The sequence below is a fragment of the Fukomys damarensis genome, unplaced genomic scaffold (genome assembly GCF_012274545.1).
Source record: "Fukomys damarensis isolate Sample0158 unplaced genomic scaffold, DMR_v1.0_HiC HiC_scaffold_8, whole genome shotgun sequence".
Taxonomy (NCBI): domain Eukaryota; kingdom Metazoa; phylum Chordata; class Mammalia; order Rodentia; family Bathyergidae; genus Fukomys; species Fukomys damarensis.
The window spans coordinates 25,058,744-25,082,753 of record NW_022900920.1 but is presented as its reverse complement, the minus strand read 5'-3'; the positions used below and the strand labels follow the sequence as shown (position 1 = coordinate 25,082,753).

General features: G+C 42.2%; 1 long non-coding RNA gene across 8 annotated transcripts in view; it reads left to right on the top strand.

Annotated features, from left to right (window-relative positions):
- The window catches only part of LOC104869391, a 203,742-nt gene that overhangs the window by 165,242 nt on the left and 14,490 nt on the right, over positions 1-24,010 (top strand). For 7 of the 8 annotated variants that reach the window (XR_004516300.1, XR_004516302.1, XR_782313.3 and 4 more), the window contains 2 exons: positions 18,258-19,306; positions 20,936-21,139. This is a non-coding gene — a long non-coding RNA (uncharacterized LOC104869391). The remainder of the gene's footprint in view (positions 1-18,257; positions 19,307-20,935; positions 21,140-24,010) is intronic. The other variant, XR_004516301.1, reaches the window with a different exon arrangement.

The window sequence follows — 24,010 nt, the reverse complement described above, 5'->3', positions numbered from 1 at the left end:
AAACCAAGAAGGAGACAGATCTTTTTCAAATAGAAGGGAAGGCAGAGATGAAAGAAGTGGAGGGTGTAGGGCACGTAAAAAGAATGAAGACATGCTATGGTTAGAAACCTCCCAACTCCCCATGCACACTGTAATTGTGTACTTCATACATGTGCAGTACAACCTAAAATTTATAATACTGATTTTAGATAGGGAAAGTGGGTAAAGTAATAATACTGGAAAATGTAAGACAAGCAATTTGAGGAAAGAAGGATAAGCAAGGGAATACTGTTTGGAGTACATTGCATTTTTGATGTTTACGGGGAAATCCAGGGAGAGATGTAGCAGTTGGAAATGGGAGTGGAGAACTCAGAAAACTAGAGGGAGTTGGAACATAGCTCAGATGTAGTTTGTGCAGTTGAAGACATGGAGGGGTGGGATTGTCCAGGGGGCAGAGGCAGAAGGAAATAAGGAGAGCAAAATAAATCACACCTGGAAAATGCTGGGCTTATTACAGAGAATCCAATAGAATAGAGAAGCTGCAGGTGGAAAGAGAGAAGTAACCATGGCTTAGAAGTGAAGGAAGAGAAGTTGTTACGCTGCCTGCCTAGAATGTTCCTGCTAGAAAAGGGTGGCTGAGGAAGTCACTCCCCAGACGGACTCTTGTCTAAGCAAATATTAACATGGGCAGGATACAGAGAACTCAGCAATAAGTCCAGCCCATCGCCAGCAAAACAGAATGTGTGGCCCACCTCACCCTCGCTAGCAGCATCAGATAGAGCAGACAGTGTCATCCCCAGGAAAGTCTCTGGAAAGCCAAGGGACTTGGCTTAAAGCAGTTGGTGGGGGGACGGAGGTAGACAGACAGACCATAATGTTCACTGGCTTGCTGATTGGTGCTGTTTCCTTGATCATCTAATTCATTTATCAGCTCTATGAGGGGGAGTAGCATCTGACTGTAGGACCCTTTCCTCTGTTCTTTCATTTCCAGGAGAGGTTCTTTCCTGGACCCTTGCAGCTTCTCTCCCCAGGGAGGAGGCGCTTGCTGTGTCTGATGGTGTGGGGTGAGGATCTGCACACCCATTGGCCCTTTGCTTTTCCCTATGTAGCTAAAGGCCCCAGAGTCCCTGTTGTCTTTTGGCTCCTATTTTTGGTTAGGGATCTGCTGGCTGATATTCACTGTTCCCTTCTTTGTTGCTAAGAATGACTTTTCAAAGAAGGAAGGTAGCCAAGATTTTGTCCAGTTATTTAGCCAGAGTTTGGTTCAGTCTTTGGAAAGGTACAATGTTACCACCCTTGCCTGTAGATCTGGCTGCTTTCCCAAATCCAGATATCAGCTATTAAACTGCTGCTGACACACCCTCCCCATCAGTCTGACTCATGTTTGTTTCTAATTTGATGCTGATTTGAAAGGTAGAGAAAAGTGTGAGGTGACAATGTGTGGATGGGCTCCACTTCCCCTGAATGCTCCTGTTACGTCTGGGGAAACTGAGTCACTCAGTGTGTAAATGATAGAGCAGGGATAAAGCAGAGAGTAAATCCAGACTCTGTATCCTCTCTGTCCACCACATTGCCTCCTCAGGTTGGAATTACACCGACAAAAAGAACAAAGGGCACAGTCCGTGGTTCAAGTTACCTTGGGGCATAGACTCACTCAGGCCACATTTGATGTGTTGCTTGTTCCCGCGTTATCTCCCCGGAGGTAGAGCCTGAGACTGTCCCCTCCTTGGATCTGCTGGGGGAGGACTGTTAACATAGCAAATACACTTCCTTTCCCTAAGAGTCCAATTTCTTGGCGATGTCAACTTTCCTAATGGAGAACAGGAAAAAAGTCCAGTCTGTCTGCGGAACACTGGAGCTCTTTCCCAGGGCAGGGTGATCCTTCGGAATGTCGTGGGAATCTTCCTGCGGGCTCTCCTGTACTCCACACTAGGGAGTTCTTGATGTTTTCCCCATCCTAACCTCCACCCCAGCAGGGGCATGTGTGTGAGAACACCTCCCACTTGGAGAGAGCCATCCAGCTCTCACAGGAGTGCTCCTCACTGCAGCGCTGCCGCTCCATTTTCCTGTGTGAGAAAAAAGACGTGAGTGGGGCCTGGGATTAGCAGAGTGCCGAAGGTAACTGAGCTAGGGCAAGACTTGAGTGTGAGACTTGAGCGCAAGACCATTGTGCTTTTTACACTGTAAGACTGGGTCTATTTTTAAGACTGACTCCCAACATAAAAAATGGAAAAGAGGGAGAGATAACTTGGAAAGAGTGGCAGTTAGGAGATTTCACATTCACCTTCCTCTGTACCTCTTCTAGTGTTCCCAGAAACCTTCACTGTACCCAGATTAGATCCTGATAGTATAATTGCCAACTTTAGAATCTGCATGTGGACAGAGGAGGATCTCAGATTCAGAATTGAATATAGAAATGTGTTTAGCCCTGCCCCCTTAATTTGAGAATTGAAACTCTGCCATGTATCTTGACTTGACGCAAAGTAGTACACTGAAAAGCATGATATTTTGAGTCACAATGCTCAAGTAAACCGCAGTTCTGCCATTTACTTCCTTTGTGGCTTTGACAAGTCACTTAATCTCTGAGGCACAACAGAGTGCCTCACTTTAGTGAAATGGGTTCATTCCCTCAAAACCTGGCAAAGTCACAATGGGGATGATTTGAGCCTTGTCCAAAGTTACTTGTCATTGTGTGGCCACTTCCAGCTTCCAGGTGGTGGGGTCAAAAGTGTGTAAAGAAGCCATCTTCATTCTTGTGCCTATTTACTGAAGTTATGGAGGACCTCTTGTGGAGCAGGGGGTACTGATGTGTTTGAAAATCTAGGCCACACTCTCCAAAAACTATTAAAAAATACTTAAAAGTAACTGAAAGTGCATAGAAGAGGAAAACAGGAATGATAATGCTGTTATTGAAAGAAAAGAATCAGTTGGGTTTCCATTGTGATTTCCTTTTGGATATGTAGAAGTCAGAAAATGAGTCTTAACATCTCAAAGTAACATGGCACCCTGTGATGACTACATGCCTTTGGGGTATAGAGAGCTTAAAGCATCTAGGTTCACTCAAGAGTTGTGAGAGGTGGGGACTTTGAGAGCTACGAGACAAGTGGAGTTGGGGCTGAAACAACTTGGAGGAAGTAGCTTGCTGCTCCAGGGACCCAGGCAACAGGTCTCAAAGTCTTCCTGGGCACCAGCACCACCTTCCCCCTTAGAGCTGGGCTGGGTTGGAGTTTGACGTCAGGGTAAAACCTGGGGGTGACCTGCTTTAGACTACAAGCCGGCACAGCTCCTGTTCACTTTAACACATATTTATACTCTTGTAATTCAAAAAGGAAGAAAGAAAGAAAGAAAAAGCAAGCAAGCAAGCCAGCCAACAACTCTTAGCTGATGTGATGCTATGTTGATTTATCTTGGTAAAAATATTAGAACAGATGCAGGCAAAGACTGAATAACCGTGCACTGACTATGTGCTTCTTTGAAAATTAGATCAGTATTTTATATAAAAAATGTTTAAATAATAAAAATAAGAGGTAAAACTCATTATTCCTATGTAGTTAGTGCAGAAGGAAGGTGTCTACCTATAATTTTGTGGGGAGTGATCAATGTGAATATTGAACTGTATTTGAATGACTATACATTTCTCTTTTTTCACTTCCAACTTGGAAATCTTGCAACACAGAACATTCTTTCTGAAGGTAGGAGGCAAGGATCTGGTTTGGTTTGGAGTCTACATTGTAGATTCCTTGGCACCAGTAATTGTACAAATGAAAACACATAGCTGAACATGTTTTCCAAACTGATCCAATTTCACCATCAGAAACCTGAAATTCACATTATCTTGTGGAAGAATCAATGGTTGAACCAGTTTGGAATTAACAGGATAAACCTATTTCTTGATTATTAGAGGGCTCCTCATTAGGCTAGTTAAAAAGAAAACAGCCTGTGGATATAGGCAGGTAGGCAGTCTGGATGCTTTAAACCTTGTTTTAACAACCTTGCCTCCTAACATGTGACACAAGGACCACTCTCCACAAATTACTCAGGATTCTGTCAGAAACAGTGAAACTTAGGCCCAGTTTATACCTCCTGAAGTAGCTTCTACATTTAACGAAATATCCAGTGGGTAATTGTAGGCACATTATAGTTTCCACAGCTTGTGGGTCTGGAGTTCTCAGGGATGGAGTTGGAAACAGTAATTAACTGGGTACTAGGTGAGGCCTCTGGAGTCAGATGAAAGAGAGGTGCTGAGGCTCTGGGATGAGCTATGTCCCAGGTACATGGGAGACAGTTCGGTGAGCGGCTGTCCTTTTGCATAATGGCTGCCTCTAGCACAGAGCTGCGGCTGAATCAGAACATGCGACATAAATTTAGAGAGAGAACAATTGCACAAAAGAAGGGTATTAAGAAATATCATTCATATCTGTTTTTCATTATCAAAATAATATTGCTGTTTTGCATGCTTTCTAGATTCCTTAGGGTATTCTATTGCCACTCTGAGTGTTTTTTTTTTAACATATTTAGAAACAATTTAATGGGAACATTGTTGCATGGGAACAAAAATATTTTTCTCACAGAATGTTCCCATTCAATAAGTTGCCACATATTTTTGTTCCATATGGTGCTTCATAAACCAACAGTGTTTGTAGGCAATTGACACAGAAAAAGTAGATTTATGGGTTTAAATGAGCTCTGTAAATGAGAAAAAAGATAATTGATGCTTACTTCTTTTTTTAACAGAGTAATGTTAAACAGCAGTTCAAGCTAAATCCTTTAGAAAGACTGCAGAGAGAATAAATGAGTAACTTCATTTATTGATTATTTCATTAGTTACTAACATTTTTGATGGCGATACAGAGATAAGTAATAGTAGCTGTGCTACTGAAGAACTCACCCTTTCATGGAAAAGGGACAGAAAACTGAGCAATGAGAGCTCACTGAGGGGTGCAGGTCCCCTGAGAGAGTACAATAGGTGTTATTAGGCTGATGGGACTTTCCTGGAAAAGACAGTCTGTAGGTGGAATCCTTTAGAAAGCAGCCCACAAATTGTGCTACTGCCTTACTTACTTCAGCCTCGTCTGCGAAGTCTTGTCTGACCATCTGTTTGAAGAGGAATCTTCACCCAAACCCCTGCTGTCTCCCTTGCTTCACCATGTTTGTTTCCTTCATAGTAGTGGCCAGAAAAGCCCATGTTCCCTTCATCCCATATCCACACCCTCAGGTAGTCCTCCGCCATGTTTTATCAGCGATATGACTCATAGACTAGGACAGAAGTGATGGCGTGTCATTTCCAAGAGTAGGCTATGAGCCAAATTGGGGCCCCCATCTTCTTTGCTCTTTCTCCTGGATCATTCATTCAGGGTGGAAAGCCAGTTGCCAAACTGTGGGCACTAACAAGGCTGTGTGACAAGGCCACCTGGATTAACTTGGAGGCAGACCGCCAGCCCCCAACAGACCTTTAGATCAGACTGCAATCCTGGTGGTAATGTGACCACAGCCTCACGAGGGACTATAAGGGAGGACCGCCCACCTGTACTGCCCCCAGACTTCATAAATGTACGTGGTTTATAGGTGTCATGCTAAATTTTGAGGTGATTTTTCCGATAGTAATAGTTGTCATTTGGGGTATTATACTCTTATTTATTACTATCACTCTTCAAGTAGAAGGTAATTTCCCTGACAGCAATTACATTTTTGTGTTCGCTGCTCTCTCCCTAGTTCCTGGAACCTGTCTGGATTCTGGTAGATTCTCAGTAAGTCTGTTGATATTTTCTGTAAAATGACTTGAATGTGGCGTCACAGCATCTCATAGTGTGTGGGAAATCCTTGGGACAGAAAGGACTATCCTTTTCTGTCTTTTTACCTAACTGGTTGGGAATTTCTTAGGTGGTAAACTACAGCTAACACAACAACTCAGCGGAGGATAGAGACAGTGACAGTAAAGCTGATGTCTGCAATCAGCCATGCCCAACCAGGTGACAGAGTTTTCTTGTTTGGGTTTCCACCAAAGCCAACAGCCGATCCTCAACTCAGAGAGGTATCTGACCATGAGAGGGGGGTGATGCAGGGAAATATGGTCCCTGGAATTATGAGCCAAACAAACTCTATGGAAATTGAAGTCTAATCCTTCTCCTCTAATTACCTAGACAGATGAGGGTCCTTTAGGGCCATTGAGGGCTGGCGTTCTCAAAGGCAATGACTCATGTGCCAAATCTAAACCATAACTGTGAGAACTCAAAAGTCAAGAATCCCAAATCAGACAGAGACCAAAGAGGCAGGCTGACAATGAGAAGAGTGCACTAACTGGGTTGGGGCAAAACAAAAACAAGTCAAATGCGTAAGAGTCCTGGATGGTAGCTTTCCATAGTTACTGTTTGCAGCCCTGCTTAGCCAAAGAACCACATTGTGGGGGGCAGTGCTGGTTATTGCAGACATGTGTGTACTTCAAACCTCCCCCTCTGTTTGGCTTTGAATGGTTAAGCCCTGGGATTCTGCCAACAGCATCCCTTCTAAACCAGCTTTACCAACAGTGGGCACTAGAAGAGACATAAAAGATGTTTTTTAAAAAAATATCTTGTTTCATTCTATTTTCTTTGTGCTCCTAACACTGTTAGGCTGGCAATGGCTTTTCACCTTCTGGATCTGGTAGCAGCAGTTGGTTCTAGTTCTTGGTTTTGTTACAATCCCAGAACCAGTTGTATCTGAAATACAAATGCTAGCAGATGTGTGTCTTCTCCTCCAGAGCCTAGGTCTCTATTGCTCTGTGCAGTCCCTCCTCTGATTGCACACACCAGCAAAAGCAGGCAGAATCCCCCTATAAGATGGGGCCTCAAGTCTTCAGAGCCCTCTTCCCAGCTTTTAAGCTTACTGTTAGGGGTAAACCGAGGCATGACCAAGACCACCAGAGTAGGCAAAAAAGAAGCAACAAATGAGGTTTTATTTTCAGCCTGGGTACAGGCTAGTTAAGGGTAACAAGTCCATTGACCCTGGGGGCTTGGGTAAGGGGGAACTATATAGGGGAGTTTGGATAGGAGACAGGTAGTGCCAGGAAGAGTGGAAAGTTTTGTCCTGGAGTAGAGGAAGCCTTTTGTTCTAGGGCACAGGAAATCTGGTGGACTCCAGGGGTATCTGGACCCAAAGATGTTGTGGCATGGGGCAGGCTGCTTATCTTAAACCCAGGCCTTAGCTTCCTGTTATCATTTGCACCTTGCAGGATGTGTAACTGTATTGCCTGGGAAGTTTTTCTCTTCTGCCTGGGCAGGGGTCTGACATTTACAAGCCCTACTTTCTTTTGGTTTTTCTCTAGCTTTAGAGGTAGTAACTTTTTCCTGCATCCTTCAATAATAGGTTAAAAACTACTTTAAACTTGGTGTGATGGCACATACCTATAATCCCAGCTACTCAGGACATTGAGTCAGGAGGATTGCAATTTGAAGCTGGCCTGGGTAGTTTAGTGAGACTCCTATCTCAAAATAAAAAGGGCTCACTGCAAAGGAAAAGTTCAGTGTCCAATAACACATACACAAAGAGAAAGAGGAAAAGAAATTATCCAATTAAATTCTCCATTTCTGATTTTGGCATCTTGGTAGGACTCTGTAGGCACTGAAAAAGCACTGTATCCAGATGATCCAGCTGCCTAGGTTCTCCCACCAAAGGTTGGTTTTGGTGGTCTGCTCTGGAGAGACACAGGACATTGTCTTGAACTAGAATGCCTTTGTTTACCTATATGGATGGTCCAACTGATTTAATCTCCAGCAAGATCCTGAAGTGTCCCAATTTTCTCAAATTCCCTCAGCTACCTATGCTACTGTTTAGGAGAAAGAACTTTCAAACTTGACCAGGTCTACTCATCCATTGAAGCTAAGTATTCTCTGACTGTTCATATTTTGACTCTGTAGCAGATGTACCAACCTGTTAGGCTGCTCCGAACCTTTTGCTTCCATATTCAGAATGTCCTTGGACTCCTTAAATACCTCTAGGTATTATGAAGTATAGTATGTTACCCTGTTACTAAAAGCAAAACGAAGGACAGCAGTTGGGTATTTACAAAGGTCTTTAGAAAAGAAACTTGCATTTAGAAAACATCCATCTTACACAGGTTCTTTATGTGCAAATTTAGCTCTCTAGCTGCTGATTTTCATTAAATATTTCATGCGGGTAGGGAATACTGTCAACATTACAAATGGAGTTTCTGTTTAATTTCTTAATATAATTTGTCATCAAATAAACTCCCAGAAAGAAGTTCTGGCCAATTGGATGGGACTTGAAGGAGAGGATGGTTGGTTTCTGCAAAGCAAATGATTTCTATTTTGAAGAAGCAGGTGTTTGGGAATATATGGGCCCAGTGACTTTGCAGGAACATTATGGGATGCAATTAAATGAATGTTCCCATCTCAGAGGCTCCCTGATTCACTTTCTGCATAATGTATCTCTTTGAATCAGATTGGGAGAGGCTCTTCATGGAAATTACCATCTTCTCCCTGAACGGGCTTTGATCTGCCTGGATGTCTCCTGTCAGACCATAGGATTACTCTGACGGCCGATGGCCTCCCGCTCAATGGAGAAGAGGTGTAGATTCCCATCTCCTCTCCCCAAATGAGGCAAGTAACAGCTCAAAGTGAAAGACAATGAACCGGAGTGAGCAGACAAACAGCACATGGGTAAAATGACAAGATACATGCATGTGCACACAGCCTCAGTCAGGACACATGACAAATTACGGGCTCTTGTCTCTCAAAGAGAAGTTGAGAGCAGTGACTCTTCTCCCTTTGTTGCTTTAGGAATATAAAATTTGGGGCCCTACAGGACTACAGAAGAACTGTGCTTAAGCAAAGATGATTACAACCTTTCAAATACTGCTGTAGAGAGAAACATGGGAAAAATTCTAATAAGAACTAGAAATTGATTGGGGATAGGAGACTCTTTCTTTGATCTTCAAAATGCTTCCCTTCATTTGTTTATGGTACAGTAGCCTTTAAGGGGTGAGGCTGAGGATTTCCAGAGATGGGCGAATTATTAGTTTGAGCTAACTGTATTGGTGTCATCATCAAGTCAACTTGGAAATCTTCCACTGTGTCCCACTACTCGGGATTCTTCAGTAACCCCACCCCACCCCATACATTTTATTGCACCATAATTTCATGCCAGCCTCCTCTTTTGATGGTCTTGTCACTTGGGGATGGTGGCACACAAACTGTTTTCGTGTAAGGATTCATCTTCTGCACTTCATTTCGTATCTCAGCTCTCAGTGCGTGAGTAGCCATGCAATCTCAGCTTACGTCCCTCTGTGACCCTGACCGCTCATCTCCTCCTACTCTACAAAATGAGGAGAGATCCTAAAGCATCTGTAAGGAATATGTGTGAGGTGAACAACCATCCCACTTTGAGACATCCTGGGATGTAGGACTTTCAGTGCTAAAGCAGGAAAGCTCCATGCAAACTGGGATGTGTCGCTTACTCTGTGGGACATATTGCAAGTGAAACACTTGGCACTGTGCTCTGCAGAATAAATACTGTAATGATCATTCTTACATATATCGCTCCCTCTTTTCTAAACATGCTTTACATTTCCTCTCTCACTTTTATACCCTTCCCTCTACTGTCAGCCCATTGCTTACCACTGGAATTGCTTACCCTCTCTTTCCCTTGTTTATTGCATTTCTAATTTGTAGTATTTCCTCAAACAAATAGCAGTCATCGGGGTAGGTTTCATCTACTCAGATTTGTATCCCAGCAGCTCTGGACATAGTGTCCTGCACATGGTTGGAAGGAGCCCCATCCATTTTTGTTGATTAACTAATGTTTATCTTTCACTTAGATAAAAGTCACATCTATAAATACATTAAGCATGCAGGAAACACCCTCTCCCTGCAGATGTTTACTGCCTCAGCAGAAACCTCATGTCATATTGGCAAGATCTCTTGTCACATACCATATAATAAGCTGGCAGAACCACAGATTCACCTTTACATTTACTATTGCATTGCTTCAGTATTTCCTAGAAGGAACAGATTGCTCAGAGGAACCGCATTTTCTTTTTTGTTCCTTACAAAATAGCTCAAGGAGATTTTGTTGGCCTTACCAAAAGAAATGTTGATAGGGCAAAATCATGTTTATGTTTTAGAATGTTCTTTTTCGATGAGATTGTATTTCATTATTTCTTTTGTGTAAATATAACACTTAATTACCAACACTTAGAAACAGTTCTCTAAGAACTAAATTGCGTATTAACAAAAGATTTGAAATGCATTTGAGTTTCAAAGGGAAAGAGAAGAAATTGAACACATGTATCTTTAAGCAGTAATTACACAGTTGAAAATCATACTGAGCATAGTTTTGCAGATTCAATATACTTGTTATTGAAGGAAAGACAGAAGATTAATCCCATAAATTTTAAAGTGTCTGGATTTGTTTTGTTTTTTTTTCAAAATTGGGTTTAAAATTTGATAATTTCAAATTTAGAAGCTGTGGTGATTCCCTACTTCAATTGGCAGGTTTTTTTTTTTTTTTTTTAAGAGATGAGCCATTTTTAAGGTGATGGCTCAGAAAAGTTTAATAACAATCCTTATTTTGTTTATGTTTTTCCATCCATTACAACTAGAACTATGTGTAATGCTTATTATTCAATTTTCAGAATCATGCTTATTACATTTCCCATATCATTCAGAATTCACTGAATCTGGGACCCAGCTATAACACATAGATGAAATTACTATTGTTCTTTCCTGTTAATGGAAGCATACATTATTTCCTCTATTCCAACTGTTAAAATAAAATTGCACCAATAGGGTGTTTCAATATGATTCTGGAATGACAGGTTCTGAATGCAGTTTAGAATGATCAGAAATTCACTCTAATAACATAAAGGGAAGAAGGGTCTGAAGTCAATAGTGGTATCTGACAGAGAAGGGTGGGACGATGAAATCAAACAGCTGTGCAGGTGTTTTAGTAGCAAACCCTCCTCTTAGCATGCACAGAGGCATAGCCCCCCTGGCCTCTGGAACATAGCAAGTAACCATGCCCCTTAGAATGTCTGAATGACCAGAACTTTCTGCAATCTGGAAAGATCCCACCCTGCCCACATCCCTTCCTGGCCACACTGTGGTATGACTGAAAAATATAGTGTATTTAAACTTTTTTTAAAATTCTAGTAAAAGACACATCACAATTAATCCCTCTCAAAATTCTTTGAACACACTTATCCTGTTCTGATGAAGTTCCAGAAGTCCTCTTGCATGAGTGTCCTTAGTTGAGCTGTTGTGGCTTTCTGGATGTCCTAAATCAATTGAAAACACTTACCTTTCATGATTATTCTGACTCTGAAGAGGAGTCAGAAGTCACATGGGGCTAGATCTGGTGAATAAGGTGGATGAGGACACTGAAATAGTTTTATGAGCCCGTCTTTCCACTGGATGGCACTTGGCAGCAGCATTTGCTACATTTTTTATCAATCCTCATAAAGGCTCTGACAAAAGAGGACTTCTAGAACTGCTTCAGAAAGTGACAAGAATAGTGGTATAACTGTGTTCAAAGCGGGGTTGAGGGGGAAACTTGAGAGGGATTAATAGAATAAAGTTTTAAAAACTTTGCAATAAAGTTTTACTTTAAATATTCACTGTATATTTTGATCACCCATTGTTTACACACATTTATGCTGTATTAAAAGGGGAAGAGGTAAATCAGAACAAAAATAAAACCACACATATTATAAAATGTTATATATCCTCAATTCAATGTACATTTAGTATAATTTACCTGTTTTTTCATGTAATATGTAGCAAAGCTGATTTTCTTTTTATTAGCAGCAAAATGATGTTACAAAGGAGTGATAAAGAATATGACCTTTAGAGTTGGGTGAACCTAGCCTTAAGCTATGTTCTACCACTCATTATCTTGGAGGCCTTGGGCAAGTAACTCTCATGTTTCCGCACACTATCCTTACCTCTCAGGTAGGACAAGGGTCCCTGCACCGGTATGATGAAGCTGACTTGAGTAGCTAGTTGACAGGTCTTCCATGACTGAGGACTGGGATGCTAATGCCACCGAGGCAGGGCTCATCACACAGGATAGCATGACTTTGCAATGCCATTTGGGTGATTGGTGAAAGCTGGTATTAGAATTCCTAATTCACAGGTGATGAAATTAGGGTAGATAGTAATTGTAATGATAACAAGTACTCCCTATGAGCCAGGCTTTGTCTCTTATCACATTGCCACTGTGACCTGGCAAGGTGGCTACTAGGACTTTTCCCTCTCTTTACAGATTTTCTAGGCTCTGAAGGTTCTAGGCCTTGGCATGGAACCAAGTATTGTTATGGAAGAAATTGGCAAGTGACACACAGAGAGGCAATAGAATGGAAGTAAAATTTAAACGTTTACTCCATCTATGGGGATGGATCACACCTAATGGCGGTGCCCTGATCGACTCCCCCATTGGGTTACAACTTCTTTTATAGGGTTTTCCAGCCTTGATCTTATTCAGTTGGTTACATTGCATTTTCACAGTTCACATTGCTGATACTCAAAACATGGTGGTGAGGCAGGTGAATTTCAATGCCATTCTTTGTTAGGGGAAGTTACCTTTAAGATTTATCTATTCTAGCCAAGGTGGAGGGAGGTGTCTGGTCAACAAGCTAAGAATGGCTCTTTTCACTTACAAAAACTTTTTAGAGACTAGATACCTCAGGTGCCAGTTAAAACAGAGCAAAGGGCACAGTTATCTCACCTTGTGACCTTTCCTTGGTTTTCGCTATTAAAGTTTTCCTTATCAGTATCCGTGATGATATGCAGCATCCATGGAATAAAGCATAGCTAGTGCAGGCAGCACCGTGGGGCTAGAAGACCACTCCCTCCCATCCACTTGAATCTGGGCAACATCCCAGGGCCATTCCTCTTTCCATTGTTCTAAGAAAAGCAGAAATAAAATAGCAAAAGCCCTAGAAATATTTAGAGCTCCAGGCCAGAGCACAAATATACTAGAGCTCATGGCCAGATTTAAGCTTTTCCCCACTTTAACATTTTTAATGCAGAGGACTGTAATAATGACCATGCCCCGAGCAGGCTGAGAAGAGAGAATCCCACAATTGACTTGTTTTGAGAAGTGAGTCTGGCTGAAGCCTACATGCCAAGGTTAGAGTAACTCTCACCCAAATTCCATTCCCACAACTAAAACCTTTGGACTGGAAGGACAATGTTCTCATTACAGCTATATATTTTGTCTATTCTGTTCCTAACTGGAGAATGCTTTTGTCTTGTCCTTAAGGAGCCTTGTTCATATTAATTCCCATAGAAACTGTAGCTTGCCTTTATCCCATTTGATTGTCAAGAAAAATTAGTGCCTGGGACCGGCCAGAACCTTAGTCAGTTACATAGGCATTGGTTGTCCTGGCATCCTGCTTTCTCTTGGTTCTGTCTCTTGCACACTGGGCAGGCAGGGACTAGAGACTTACTTAGGAGTCTCTGGCATATTAAAGGGTCATAAATATGGACCACATCTCCTACCTGGAATTTAATCAGAATGAACTCGAGGAAAGTCTTCTGCACTACTAGAAACCTTGAGATGACTCAGCACCCTGTCAATCATTTCTATCACTCTTACCCAGAGACCTACTGAGCGACCTCCAGGCCTGAGTACGCATCTTTTTAAATGTGAAGGCCTGGTTTATCTGTGTGCAGTGCCTTTTACTTTCCTGTCATCCTGACACCACTTTTATTTGTTGGTACAGACCTTCCCAAGCTCAGCTTCCCATGACTGTCAATAAATGTAGCTGCTTTCTATTTTACTGTTGGAATTATGCTTTACAAATCTTTGTATACAACAGCTTGGAATCTATCTCTTGTATCCATCCCATGGTGTCATTTGTTGAGCCAGCTTGGAGACAGCAGACAACAGCAGACATCAACAGGCAGAAGCCCTGCCAGAAAGGAAGATAACTCTCCCGTCTGGGGAGACTTTCTTCTCTTTTTTATAAGTGATCAATAGTGCATATTGTCAACATGGGGATACAAGGTGACTGGACTGTGGAGTGAATGGCTTTAGCCTTTGCAGGGGCAAAGAGGATTTCTTTTGAACAGTTGGGGTTGTATTTTGCTGATGGTCCTTGCAGCATGGATATTCCTCTCTAGTAGCCTTGATTTCCCATGTCTTCAGGCAGCTGGCAAGGTTCATGGCTCTTGTGGGCAGTGGGAAACTGGGGTTGTGATGCTTTAACCTTTTAACCAAAAGTCCTCTTGGTGGATTCCTTGAAGCTTCTCATGGGTCTGGGTCTACCTGATATTACCAGTTTTATTGCTGACATGCAGGTAGAGTCCCGTGTAGTATAAAAATATGTCTTTATACAAACTTTTTTGTGACATTTTCCATTTTGGTTTTTACAATAGTACTTCTCTCAGTATGTGACACCAAGTACTAGAGAGTACAGTAGGCCACAAGCCCTGGAACCTGTAGATTTGAGTGGCTACTTCGATAAAACCAACTTTTTGGGTGCTCTCCTATGGCTTACTTTCCTTTCTTCTCTCTCATAAGGAAACTCTGGTCCCCGTCTTGTCCCTGATACTTTTGTTTATTAGAAAATTCACATTCTTTGGCTTCTTGGGGCTGGTCAACTGAGGGGAAACAGAGTTGAGAAGTACATACTACCTTAATGCTTGTGTTGGGAACAAAAGGAAAAAAAAAACAAAAACAAAAAACAACTGTGTGTTTTAAAAGTTTTCACACCAAAAGAGGCTACATGGCAGCTGTTGAAAACAGCAGTGGAGACTGTAATTCTTCTGAGTTCTACAGCTGATTTATAGCTGTCTCCTCCTGGGGTTACCTCTCTAATACTGTTTTTCTCTCCCTGTTCTACTCAGTTTTGCTTTTGTTGTGATAAGATTGTAACTTGTGTTTGCTGACTGAATTTTCACTGTGCCTAGCTTTTTGTTGTGAAGTCTTGTCACCAGATGCATGTGTTTTTGTGGCTTGAGCTAGCAAAAATGTAAAAAATTGTCAGTGTTTTTGTGGTCTCTCAGGGGGAAATGCCTACTATCTCTCTTTAGACAAATGTTCTGTCTAATTATAATTGTTCTGTCTAATGTTCTGTCTAAATTATAATTGGCGTGAGGTGTCCAGCCAGGAGAGTACCCCAGCTCTGGACTCCATGTCCAGAAGATGGGTTATGTGCATAGAGGGAGATTCAAAGCTTAAAAAAAAAAAGTTTGGTGCTGGCATCACATAAGACCAGTTACTATTGTCCCCAAGGAGTTTAGCTTTATCAGGGGACACTCTGAACTGGACACGGAATTTAGCCCCACCAGGTCACAGCCTTGGGGCTGAAAGTCTTGAGGTACCCTACCAGGAGGTGCCCTGTAGTGTCCCCTCAGATGGGTCGGAGACTAACCTAGGGCTAGGCCTGTTGGTTTTTGTGGGCAGGAAGAGGTGCAGGAAACCTAATTTGAGGGATGCTTTATCCATCTCATTTCTCTTCTTGTTTAATGCCTTCTTAGATGGATATTCATACAAAAAAATTGGGTAGATTTTTTTTGAGGACTCTGAAAAGTTTGCTGATGTTTTCTGTACCCTCACAATGGCTTTTGATCTGACCTGGCGAGATGTCCAGTTCATCCTGGTTTCTTGCTGCACATTAGTAAAAGAAGCTTGGATCTACCAGTGAAGGGTCTGATAATCCAGTTGCTTTCCAACTTTGGTAAAAAAAAGCACTCTGTAAATAGATCCAGAGTCCAAGGAAGATCATATTATCCTAGGACAGTATTTTATTAGTCAGCTCCAGATATTAAGAGAAGGCTCCAGAAACTCCAAGAGTTTCGGGATTATAACATTGTAATACCTGGCCCAATTGGTTTATCTGGTTTCCAGTAATTGTGAGAAACTAAAGTTAAAAAGTAGTAGACTAAAGCTATGCTCTCCTTAATGAGTATAAAGCCCACAGCACTAAGGAAAACTGAAGTGATCCAAAGATTGAAAAAGGCAAGTCAGACTACTTCATGCACAAGGCACTGGGGCACTGGAGAAAAGAATGCCCTCTGTGGCTACCCAACCCATGTCAGGCCTATCAGGACACAAAAGATCCTTGGCATTAGAGGAAAGACTGCCCTTATTCCCAGAGAGGGATGAGGTCAGCCATCACCCTGATTGCCAGGGAGAAATGTTCAAATAGCAAAGGATGTTGCCTCAAGAGGCTTGCATGGCCCCCACACAAAGTTACCCTCATCACCTTCAGGCACCTTGGGTGACCCAAGATATAGCAGGCAAGCCACTGTGACACTGGGGCATCTTACTCAATTCTAATTTCTTAGAATTAGAAAGAGGTGAGGGTGAGGCTTCATCCCATTTCATAGTTGTTTGGGCCTTGCAGGAATTAGCTGGTTGGCTTTCTTTAACCCCCACTCTAAACTGTCATTTGGAAGATTTCCTTTTCCAAGATACCTTTATGGTGACACTGGGGTGCCCTATACCAGTAATTAGAAGAGATATACTTCTTTATGCTCAGAGCCACCCTGTCATTCAAACCTCTGGCAACCTGTGACCTACCTGTTAGGGATTCAACCAACCTAACCCCACCTGGAGTTAAATGTATGAAGGCACCCTGGCAAGGACTGTGACAGCCACTCTTGTAGTGATTTAGCTGAAGGAACCTAATTTATATCTTCACAGAAGACAGATTTTCCTTAAGGAAAGGAGCTAAAGCCTATTATTGATAAATTTTTGGCTACAGGGTTGCTGGTGCTGTGACAGTCCCCATGCAAATCACTCATTTTACTAGTAGTCAAACTGTTAGGATAGGATCTTGTGCAAGATCTCAGAGTCATCAAGGAGACACAGGCACCTATTCTCTCATTAGTAGCAGACCCATACACCCTTTTAGCACAGATCCCAGGAGACACTAAATGGGCCTCTGTCCTTCATCTCAAGGTTGCTGTCTGTTTTTATCCCTGGGGATGCTAACTCCCAATACTTGTTTGCTTTTGAATGAGAGGATCCCTAAACAAAACTTCTTCAGCAGTATACTTGGACTGTCTTGCCTCAGGGTTTTAGAGACAGCTCCACTTGTTTGCACAGGCTTTAGTTCAAGAGCTGAGAGATTTCAAATTCAGAAGGAGAAGCCCAAGACAGTATGCAGATTACCTCTTCATTTGTAGCCCCACCCAGGAGTTACCTGGTAAAAACACAATCAAGACTCTCAATTTGCTAACCAAAAGAATAGATCCTACAAAAAGGAGTTATAAGGCCCAGATTTCTCAACAAAAAGTGACATATCTGGAATACATTCTAACACCAAGACAAAGATAACTGTTCTCAAGAACAGAAAACTCTATCTGGGTCCTCTAGAGTCCAGGTAACAGCTGAGAGCTTTCTTGGAAATGATGGACTTCTGTTGCATAAGTAGGTACCCCATTTTAGAGTAATAGCCCAGACCCCTGTATGAAACAACCTGAGGACCAAAAACTGAATCCTTGGAATGAACAACAGTCACTCAAGAGGCCTTTAAGTGGGCCTCATGCAGGCCCCATCTTTAGGGATCTCTGACCTAACTAAGGCTTTTTCTCTCTTCATAGCTAAAAAAAATGGGGTAGCCTTGGCAGTGCTAGCTCAGTGTCAAGGCCAGGAAAACTGACCTGTTGCAATGGAGTAACACAGGGCTGGCCTAGCTGCCTGCAAACAATGGCCACTATGAACTCTTAGTCTAGGAAACTTCTAAAATAACCTTGGGACAAAAGCTCTTAGTTCTAACCCCGCACCAGGTTAGAACTCAAGGGACATTAGTAGATGACTGAAGAAAGGCTCACTAAATATAAGGCCTTCCTTATTAAAAACCCAGATGTCTTTCTTCAGTCTTCAAACCATTCTAAATCCAGCACCCTCCCCACAACTAACCAACAGGTAGAACAGGAGTGTAAACAAACCACTGCACAAAGCTATGCCACCTGCCCTGATCCAAAGGACCAGGTATTAACAGGGATGGCTAGCACGTGTTTTGCAGATGGCAACCATTTCATAAAAGATGGAGTTAAGAAGACAGGGTATGCTATAGCCTTACCCACATCCCTGAAACAAGAGGACATTCTCCCTCCTGGGACTTCCACCCAAAAGGTAGAATATATTGTCCTTACTTGGGCTCTCCAACTGCCTCAGGCAAGAAGGTTGACATTATGTACTAACTCTAAATATGCCTTTCTGGTCTTATATATGCAGAGAGCCATCTCAAAAGAGGGTGCCTCAAATGAACAACATTCCCTAAATGACAAGGGCCTCATACAACCCTTATAACCACTCCTTCTGTTATTAAGGTACATTAAGATTCACCTCTCCAAGATAAAACTCAAGACACCAGAAAACAAAGAGACCATGAATCTCATGAACTGTGAACCAGTGGGCAACCATAACTCTCTATTGGGAAAGAAAAACAACAACTAACCTGTTGAACCAGATAAGTCAAATGCTTTGTTCCCTCTAAGTAAATTGTGTGGCTTGTCTTATTACTGTCTTGTTTGATACACTTGAAGTCCTTTCCCCAATTTAAAATATGACCTCTTTTGGTTTTTTTCTCATTTCTTTTGGGATCCTCCTAGGTGATTCAAAAACTGCCTCTAATAGAGATAATCAACAATGATTCTTATACAAAACCTTAAAGCTAATCACATTTTTCTCCTAGTATTAAAAACTACCTAAGAACTTGAGAAATAGCCTAGACAAAGTTGCCCAGAGTTTTGCTGTCCTTCAAGATCAAATAGGTTCATTAACAGAGCTGGCCATCCAATACTGTAGGGGCCTAGATCACCTAAACACTAAAACAGAGGGGGTTAAGTATGTCTCTAAAAGAAAACCTTAGTCCTTATGTAAATCAGTATCAAGTGAGGATAGAGCACAAAAACTGGATGACCATGCTTCTAAAGATCCACAAAAAGTCATGGATGTCCTGGCCAAATAGCTAAAACTGGAAGTTTTAGTTATTATCTTGGACATGGCCTTTATTAATGCTTCTCACAACCTTACTGTTTATATCTTCTATACTTAATCTTCTAGTCAAATTGGCTTTTTCTTCTTCGTTACCAGATGTTAAACTACTAATGATGGCTCAAGCCTAGTATCAAAACCTGCCCGCACAACTATGGCTCGTTAGAAACCATGAAATCAGACAGGGTGAGGGTTCCTTAGTCTCCACATAGGCAGACCCAGAGCACCCATTTAGCAAGAAGTATTCATGGAACCCTTCCTCCTTCTGCAACCCTTGAAGATTTTGGGAACCCATCCTCTCAGAGGAGAATAGTACATGTAGCACAATGGAGGCTATGAGACCAATTCCTTCCATCCACTTGAATTTGGACAATACGCCTAGGTAAGTTCTCCTTCCATCATTGTTCTAAGAAACACAAATAAAATACCGAAGAGCTTGAAAATCTCTACAGCTCCAGACCAGAGCACAAGAATATTAGATCTTTTGGCCTGACTGTCAGTAACCTTTTCCCCACCCTTACCTTATTAAAGGTTCCTGAATATGAACTATGTTTCATACATGTAATTTAATGAGAATGAACCCTGGGAAAGTCCTGTGCACCACTAGAAAGCCCAAGAGATAACTCAGTACCCTGTCAGTCTTGCGCAGAGACCCAGTGAGAAGCTCCCAGGCTGGGGTACACGTGTTTTAAAATCTAAAAGCCTGGTTTATCTGTGTGCAGTGCCTTTTACTTTCCTGTCACCCTGACACCGCTTTTCTTTTCATGCCACATTTTTTTTTAACTTGGACTTTCCCTGAACACGTCTTCCTGTGTTCTTCAATACAAATAGCTGCTTTTTCCTTTACCACTCTATGTGCACTTTGTAATTATTTGCTCACTGTGCACCAAAGCCTGGAATCTATTTGTCAGATCTACTCCAGGTTATCAGAGTCCCTTGGGTCAGGATTGTTGTAGTCACTGGGCTCTGTTCATCATGAGGCAGTGACCAGTATGACTATGGTTAGACCTCCATGAGAGCAAAATAGCAGGCCCAGAGGAGTTGTGTCTCTGTCAGGGGCCCAGGGCATGTGCAAAGTGCACTAACAAAGCAGAAGAGAGAAGTCTTTCTAGGAACAGAGCAAACCACAGAGTTGCAGGGATTCAGATATGGGTCAAGGATGAGAGGAGAGAAGGCTGACAAATAGGCAGGCTGGCTTGGAATGGTGCAGAGCAAGGACCACTCCACAAGCAAGGAAAGGGCAGTACGATCTCATCTAGCCTCGTACTTCTAAGATGGGACTGCTGAGCCCGGTGGCACACAGGCTCTTGTCTGGTTTCCTCAGTGGCTATATGAGCCTAGATGAGGGAGCCTAGTAATCCCCATCTCTGAGAGACATCTCTGTAGCTTACCCACAGGAAGCCCTGCTGTTCTCCCGGTGCCCCTAGTTTTTCTGGGCTTTGGCTTCTTGTCACTACGCAAGCAGCTAATCACAGGTCATATGTGAGATCTGCACATCCCCAAATAGGGTGACTTTCTTTTTCCTTTTGCCAGTCTCTCTCTGAATAGTTTCAACTTGATGCTTCTGAGGAACTATCCAAGTGAATCTACAAGTTGTAATGTTAGCTTATAGTATTATTTAAGAAAAAGTCTCTAGCTTTTCAAAACCAGTTTAATTATCAATTGCCTTTGACTCTATTATTTTAATCTTTTGTTTCCCTCTTCTAGCTTGTATCAATCCACACAGTTAAACTGATATAGCTGCAGTCAAAATGCACACATCATTTGGTGTTCTCTCCCTTGATATGTCAGTGTTCCCACTTTCCATGTGTCCACAGACTCTTCCTAACTACCATTTTAGTGAATATATCAGCTTTAATCATAGTCCTTTCACTATAATTTACTTAATAGTTTCCAAAGTGTTGCACATGGGGGTGTTGCTTCCCATATCTTCTTGCTAATATTGCTAATGTTAATTAACATACTTGTGGGCATAGCGCTATTTTTTTTTTTTTTTGGCCTGATGAGATAGTGATTCTTAAAGGGAAAAAGCCCCACGGCCGTTTTGAAATAAACTTCTGGACTCTCTGAAGCAATATTTACATCTTTAAAATATGGCAGCAAGTAGACTGCGGAACTCCTTCCTGTGACACGAAGACAAGGGGGCCTGGAGCACAGTTTCACATCAGCTGTCTCCTTGAAAGAAACCAGTGGAAATTCATCCAATGGCACCTGGGTAAGTCCATTTATTTTATTATTCTATTCCCTTCTCTTTTAAAATAGTATGGAAGCTTGTGGGCCAAGTCGCTAACATTTATGCAGAAAATGAAGTACTCGAATTGCCAAATGTAGGAGGCAAGACAGCAGGACCTCCTCCTGCCACGCATCTGTCCCTCACAAGCCAGTTTCCATTTGGCAGTGCTGCTTGGATAACCACCCATTCAATTTCAAAATCAATTCCACAGCAAAGAGAGAGCTATTTCTCTATAAGTGCAGTACATCTGACGTATTTAAGATGACGCTTCCAATCAGAAGGGGCTATGAACAATCTCAGCCACACTAAAAAGCCTCACTTTTTAACACTATGGCAAATACTACTGATTTCAGCCATAGGGTAGGCTCTGGCTCAAGGTCTTAAAATCTATGCTATTGTAGCTTAAAAATCACGAATTGATTGAATTTTTTCATTTTATAAGAGACTGGGAGTTATTACCAATTGCTGAAAGATTCAGATGAAATTAAATGAAAGCCGTCCTTGTACAGATGCTTTAGATAGGAAGACTTGGAATCTGACGTGCTTTACCACAATCAGGACCAGGATCAGACAGCTGAGCGAGGACAGCCTGAAAATGTCCCAGGAAGTGAAATTCAGGTCCTTTTCATTCATCATGGTATGGAGAGGCACAGACCTCTCAGAAAAGAACGCTAATAAAACATCGCACTCAGAGTAATAATGGTCTCCCCTCATTCAGCTCCATAATGATAAGTGAAATGGTGTTAGCATAAGGCAAGCTCAATTTTTGTAGTTGGTGAAGCCAGGGCTATGACAGAATTAGAATGCAGAGAGTTGATTGTTCACATTTCAGAGAAAAAATATGAATTTCCTAAACCTATGCTAATGCTCCTACTCTGGTAGAGGAATCTGATCTTTGAGGCGGGCCAAGGTCCCCAAAGTACAAAAGCAGAGTACCCAGACCTTCCTGGACTTGATGGTGAAAGGGGTCTTACAGAGCCTCCTTTGTACTCACTTTGTAGCAACATCTTTGTGTTAAGCAACCACCACGGGCCAGGTCCTCTGCTAGCTCCTGGGAATATAGGTAGAAAGAAGAGGAAACATGATCCCAGCTCTCAGGAGCTTACATTCCAGTAGGGAAGATGAAGATGCGATTGCAAGAAAATTAGTCGAGGAGAGTTGGTAGCAAAGGCATTTTTCAGTAACTGAAATTGCTAGCAGGCTAACAAAGTGGCTAAGTTGCCAGATTTAGGAAGAAAATGAAAACAGTGGTACCTGGTGAGGACCGAATCGTGTGAAGCCATCTGCGTGGGCCCCTCTCCCACCCAGGCCCCGCCCACCAGCTGACCGGTGAGCAACAGCCTCCCCTTCCCCCGCTTCTGGCTTCAGGGCCTCCCTTGTTCCCCATCTGAACTGCAGAAGCACAGGGGGTCTTCGTGGCCAGTGCCAGAGCAGAAGCGAAGAATAGTAAGAGGGCCTTACTCCTTCTAAGTCCCAATCTTGAAGGTAAAGTTACTATATGATCAGTTTATTCATTATAAACATAGTTTGGGCTAAGCTTCAATTTTGTTTTATTTCACATGGTTAAAGGTGATAGATTAATAAATACCACAAATTGTCATTTTCTCAGCTGTGTTTGATTGTATTGTTGTTTGCAATTTTATCACTTGGGCTAGTGTTGTGATTGATCTAGTCTGTTATCTTTCCTGGTACAACGAAAATGAGGTTGTCCCAGAGTTATTAGAGTCTCAAATCCTAAAGACCAGGTATATCTGGAAGACACCTCTGAGAAGCAATCATTCCTTAAGGTTTTTAAATACTAGCAACAAAGATATTTACAATAAGTAATATCTAAGTATCAACCCAGGGGCTCTTCAAATCATTTTCCTTTTTCTTTTATTTTTTGGTACCAGGGATTGAACTTGGGTACTTGTGCTTGCAAGGCAGGCCACCGAAATGCTGAGCTAAATCCCTGGCCCTCAAATCTTTTCCATATCAGACATTCTATAAACTAAAGAAAGCATATTTGGCAGAGACATTCCTCTTTACCAAGTGCAAGCAGATGCTAGTATGATGAATAAAAAAACAAGGTTATTTGAAAGAAGACCTGAATAGAGTTCTCTTTGTTATTACCTGTGTTCTTCAGCGATGGTCCCTGAAATCTCACTCTCTTGAGGTGGTTGAAAACCCCTGACCTTAAAATCTGGTTGCTGTGACTCAGACAGACTGAGAACCACAGCTTCAGGGGACTTCTCTCTCAGGTGTGCTGTCTAGCCAAGGAGCTGGCGTCTTTTGGGAGAATCACTGGTGTCTTTGATGAAATGGACAAAACATAATTGTTCTCTTGACTCCCCCAAAGGCCATCACAGCATCTACACACACAGCTTTGTATGCAACTTCAGAGAGTATGCAGATGCCCCATCTGGATCCTAAAATTTATTTGCAGACGGGAATCTGAGTCACAGACCAGGGACTGAATCTCAGTCATCCCTCAGTTCACTGGTCTGAGGTTCAGCATCCTCATCTGGGCATCTGAATAGGAGTAGGGGTTAAATGTGATAACCCAAGGAAGGGCTGATACCCCTTCCCTGCTCAGTGTGCCCCAGTCCAGCATCCAGACAGCTAGAGAAACAAACAACTAAATAAGCAAAAAGTCTACCACCAAGGAACAGAGACTTCCTGTCCCTAAAAGAGCTTCTGCCCTCTAAGTGCTGTTTAAGTGCACATTTTACATGCTTTTCATTAGCCTCAGTAGCAACCACTTTTGTGTGGCCTTGATTGCCCAAGCAGGGCTACTGCAGTGACTTGTAAATGTTAATGGCTCCTTTGACCAGCTCTCCTCTGGCTGATTGCTGGTGCGGACTGAAGAGCCAG